Here is a 5,837-nt window from a genome sequence, read left to right as displayed (position 1 = left end):
CTCTGCCGCTCGCGCTCCACTTGTGGTGCCTGTTCTTCGATGCGGATGCATGAAGCGGCGGCCTCTGGTCGGGGACAGGAAAGAGGGTCTTCTCTTCCAGCTGGGTGTGGCTAGCACCAATGTGTTCTTTTCCCATAGCCTCCCCTCCTTTTTTATGTAGGTTCAGATATGTCACCAACCTCCTTTTTCTCCTATGGATTATGGCTGGGTAGTTTTTATATTACGTAAGGTTGGTCATTAGCATGGATATGTGTGATATGTCCAGAACACTTTGCTAGCTTATGGAAATTAAGAAATCAGTAGGTAGACAAAATATTTATGCAAATGGTACAAATAGTATGAATAATTTGTGCATATATATTTTGTTTTGATGATACAAATGATGTCAATATTATCAGTGCCCATGCCTTTATTAATTTATAAATCTGTGCTGAATTTATATAGATGGATGACAATGGCAAGACCCAAGATACTCTGATAGTGCAAGCTGCTGGTTTGGTTGCTATTTTGTGTGCCTATATGGCCACGATAACTACAAGGGCTAGGATTAGAAACTATCATGCTCCAGTCCGTTACGTTATGCTTGAGAGAGACGTAGCTAGGTTGTCCAATCTACGTTTTATATGAAACCAATGACATAAATTGTCATGACCTATTAAGGATGAACAGGGCCCCATTTTATACCTTGTATAACTTGTTTCGTGATCGAAAATTGTTGGAAGACAACATTCATATTGCATTGAGGAGCAACTTGCGATGTTCCTTCTTGTAGTTGGGCACAACCATAGGTTTAGGGCAATGAAATCCATATTTAGGAGGTCAATTGAAGTAATCAGTCAATACTTCAAGGCAGTTTTATATGCAATTGGGGAGTTGTGTGATGAGATGACCCAACTCCCATCCAATGAAGTTCATCCAAAAATTCTACATAGTAGGCACTTCTATCCCTATTTTAAGGTAATATATCAACATTTAGAATTATGTGGACATGCCGAATAACCCATATTTTACAAAATATACCTCACCTCTTTTCTTAGGACTGTGTTGGTGCAATTGATGGCACCCATGTTCTTGCCAATGTACCGGCTGCTATTGCCTCACCACCCTTACCCACCACAAGTCAAAATCGTCCCAGCCTGCTGCATTCTTCATAATTGGATACTTCAGTGGGGAGAGGATGAGTTCGTACCACCTGTGCACTCTTGGACTGGGAATCCAGTGTCGGATGGTGTGATTGAATAGAACATGATAATAGAACTTGGTCACAAACTAGAGATGGTTGGGCTGGGCATATGTTTGCCAATGGGGACAATTCACGTTGTTAGTGCATCTAGTGACCCTTAGTGATTTTGGTGTATTGAAGACTTATAGGTTAAGAGACTAATGTGTTTGTTAGTGTACACAGGTCTATAAGTCTACGAGGAGTTTGATATTCACGATGAAAGACGGTCCCTAAAAATGAATGTCTTCAGTTGAAGACTTTGGTTTTCTTGAAGACTTTGAAAGTGAGGAAATTGGTGTGACCTTGAAGACTTGATATTCATGCGAGGATTATGAAGCGTGAAGACTTTTGTTTTCGTAGTTTTATTTTCTCTTTCTCGAGTCATAGGAAACACCGGACTGTTAAAGCGGTCGAGGTAAAACTAAGGAAAAGTTTCCAAGTGATGCTCATCTCAAAATCGTACACCTACCCAATCCTTTCGAGTGAAGCCAATGGAAATCTCGTACAGTTTAGTCAATTTCGTCAGTGACAGAGACGAAGATCTTCTGTTCTTTGAGGAATTTGTTCTGGCTGAGGAGTTAGGAATTCGCTAGTGCGGATTACCTACAAGTGAGGAACATGATAACCCTAAGGAATTTGATACTCAAATTTTCGATCGTTGCTGTGCTACGTGCCACCTGTCCCAAAATATCTACCCACCTAACGGTCATATCATTGAAGGGCATTTATGTCTTATCATGTCGGGCTGCTCCCTAGGCTATAAATAGCCACCCCCTACAACCACTAGTGGGTTGGCTGCTCCGAGAGAAACTGACACTTGTCATTGAGAGCATCCCATCCTCCGAGGACTTTTGAGCAAAAATTATCAAGTGAGGAAAACCCAAACCCAAACACCTACAGACCCAAAGTGATTGAGCATCACTGAAGAGATTGTTCCTGTGTGGAACCGACGCTTGTTACCTTTAAGGACTGTGCATCCTCCTGACGGTTAGGCGTCATGGTCTAGAGTATCCAAGAGGAAATTGTGGATCGTTGAGTGATCGAGTCTGTGAAGGTTTGGAAGTCACCTGAAGACTTACCACGAGTGATTGGGCAAGGTCTGTGTGATCTTAGCTCAAGGAGAATACAATGAGGACTGTGTGTCCGGGACTGTATGTCCTCAGGTTTAAATACCTAGCTGCTCCAACCAGACATAAGACTGTCACAGCAGTTGAAACTGTCTACCAAATCATCGTCTTCACCAAGCTACTGCTTCTATTTCCTCTATCCTTTCATTTCCTCATTCATGTGTTGATGAACTTGACCGTTACCGTTTGAAGACTGTGACTGAAGACTTTCTTAATTTTCTCAATCCTATTTCTTTAGCCACTTTGTCTTCAGTCTGCTTATCCTGTTTACACGCTACTTGTGCTCTGTGTATGTTTTATTTCATCATGATGACTATGCTTCTGCTCTGTTATGCATGCACCTGAGTACTTATTCCGCTGCTTGTAGTTCGTGACTTAGGAAATTTCTCAAGTTGAGTTTCCTCACCGATGAATTTGTAAAAATCACCTATTCACCCCCCTTTAGTCGATATAACGCACTTCCACACGTGTGTAGAGCTCAAGTGTCGGGTTGGGCATGTTTGCCATCAGTTCTGTATTATGAATAATTCTACTGTGTAATGCTCAAGTGTAGAGCTCAATTCTATGTTGTAATACATTATGAATAATTGTCGTGTACCCAAATTGAAACATTTATGTATTATGTACTCTCTTATGTTGTTGTTTGAGCTCCACTTCAATTCTGTTTATGGTTCTTTATATTTCTGTTGGTGCTCCACTTTAGACTTGATATAAATTTTAATTCTGTTGGTGCTCCTTTTGGTTGTTCTGTATAGGATTGATGGCTGAGATGGCGGCTGATGGTGGGCATGGTGGTGGGAATCACCCATTGCGCTGGACATCTTCAATGTCTCTGGGTTCATGCTACGTCGATTTGTAGAGCTCATTGCTGGTGGAGTGAAGGCGGACAAGGGCTTTAAGTAGGTGCACCTAATCAGGTGGCTAAGAATTGTAGTGACCACTTTGGTCTTTCCATAACCAGGACCCAAGTGTACAACCATCTCCGCAAGTGGCGTGCTAGGTGAGTGGAGATAAGTAAGCTCCGAGACATTAGCGGGTCACTTTGGGATGATACCAACTATGTCATATCGCTGGAGGAAGAGCACTACCTGGGTCATATCAAGGTTTGTACATAACCACACTTCATGTTTGACCATCCCAGAGAATTACTTATGCTCAAAGAACTAGATTTTACTAGCTTTTAATCCTTCAGTAGCTATTTGACTAACCTTTTCATAACCACACTTCATGTAGGACCATCCCAAAGATGTTGAGTACCTCAATGTGCCTTTAGAGAATTATGTTCAGATGCTTGCTATCTCTCGGAGTGGTATTGCTACAGGAAGGTATGCAATAATGACATCTCATCAGGCTCTTGGGGTTCCTTCAATGGTAGAAGCCTCCCCATCATTTGTAAACCTCGAAGGTTGTGGTTCTGAATTTGTTGATGGGAATGAACCTGGCTCGAGTGCTATCGCTGTTGCTCATGGGGAAGATGCTGTTGCTGCTGCTCATGGGAATGAACCATATAAGGATGCTTCTAGCTCCACTGGCAAAAGGAAGAGGGCTAGCTTGATGAGTGAATAAGTTTTGGTCATGAGCAACATGTCCGATGCAGTCCGTGAAGTTGTTATTGCCATCAAGTCCATTGGAGAGGCACATCCTGAACTTTACAATTCTATCATGGAGCTCCCTGGTTTTACCGAGGATGATCTATTGATTGTCTTGGATTATCTCAATGAGAACGCCAACAGGGCTAGGAGCCACTCATTTGTGCAGATATCGGAGACTCATCGCATTCGTTGGGTCATTCACCACCTCTCCAAGTTCAGTGGTGGAGTGTTCGTGCCCAAGGATGGAGTGTGAACAAATATGTGCTAATTCACACCAAGCTGACCATATTTTATTGTATTTGGTCAGAAAAACCATGCCCCTATATATGTGATGTATGGAATGTAACATGGACCTTATGTTATGTTTCTTTGTTGGACTGTAATATGGACAATATGGATTTCTGGCTATCTAATATGCGAACTCTAGGATGTACTGGACTGTAATATGACCATATAGATTTGTGGCTCTATATATGTGAACTTTCAAGATGTACTTGCACTGGATACTTGATTTATGTGCACTCTGTGATCCTGGTACATTTTTTTAGCTATTTTATGCCATAAATTGCTTATATGTGACCCTGGTACATTTTTTAGTTATTTTGTGCCATAAGCTACTTATTTGTATATAAACTGTTTATATACTTACACAAACAGTCAACATGTTGTTGAAATTTTGTTTCTTTTACCAAAATCATCTGTCATTTTGAAGACATGTGATTATATTTTGACTAAATTTTGGATACTTGTGAACATATTCTTTTATTACTTGAATCAGCAAATATATTTGAAATAATCTTCTGTTTATTTTACATACAAGTACATGCACACTAGAATTAGATTCCACATCACACAACCTACCAAACAACATATGTTGTATGCTGCATTCCTCATACAACCCAGATGTAACATATCATGCAGCACACTAAACACATGAATTTGTTGTATTTTTGAATTTTTTGGTGGTTTATATTAACAAGTATCATTCATTCTGTAACTTTTGAACCACCGATATTTTTTGTACTCAGTTCTCTAGACTGTAAAATTGCTGCTTTTGTGTCCTGTGTTTCTTTTTCAAGGAGCAACATGATGCTCTTAGTGTTATTATAGTGCTATCCATTGGCATGTGCTATCCGCATAGAAAAAGGATTCATTCTCCGAATCTGTTGCTGTGGCGCAGCTCTGTCTTTAGTGTTCCGGTTAGCAACTCTCATGTAATTTGAGTTTGATGGAATAACACCACGTAGTAGAGCCAGGAAAATGGAGTCCTACTAACACCTGGTCTTATTCTGCACATCCCCCACCCGATCGTCGCCGCCCCTTCCCTCCCCGCTTTCTACCGCGGCAGCGGCGTGGGAGCGCCGCCGCCCCTCCCCTCTTCGCCTTCTACCGTGGCAGCGGCCTGGGAGCAACACCGCCCTTCCCCTCCCCGCCTTCTACCGTGACAGCGGCCTGGGAGCGCCGCCGCCCCTCCCTACCCCGCCTTCTTCTACGACAGTGGCCTGGGAGCGATGCCGCCCCTCCCCTCCCCGCTTTCTCCCGCGGTGGCGGCCTGGGAGCGCCGCCGCCACTCCCCTCCCATCCTTCTCCCGCGGTGGCGGCCGGCAACGACGCCGCCCCTCCCCTTGTGACCTTCTTCCGCGGCAGCGGCCAAGTAGCGCCGCTGCCCATCGCCTCTCGGCCTTCTTTCGCGGTAGCAACCAAGCATCGCCTCCCCCGCTCGCATATCGGCCTTCTTCCGCGGCAGCAGCTTGGTAGTGCCACCGCCGATCTCCTCCGGGCATTCTTCCATGGTGTTGAGCGGTGCGTCTTCAATTACCTCTCCTTCATCAGATGTGGATTGGTGCTGCCTCGACATAACACTAATTCGAGGAAGGAGGACTGTCGGCAAGGTTC

General features: G+C 43.5%; 1 pseudogene; it reads left to right on the top strand.

Moving 5' to 3' along the window:
• Positions 1–4,447, top strand: part of LOC119268773 — a 13,455-nt pseudogene extending 9,008 nt beyond the window's left edge.
• Positions 4,448–5,837: the final 1,390 nt, after the last annotated feature.

This window comes from Triticum dicoccoides, chromosome 3A (genome assembly GCF_002162155.2).
Source record: "Triticum dicoccoides isolate Atlit2015 ecotype Zavitan chromosome 3A, WEW_v2.0, whole genome shotgun sequence".
Lineage (NCBI taxonomy): Eukaryota > Viridiplantae > Streptophyta > Magnoliopsida > Poales > Poaceae > Triticum > Triticum dicoccoides.
This window is presented reverse-complemented; position numbering and strand designations above follow the sequence as displayed.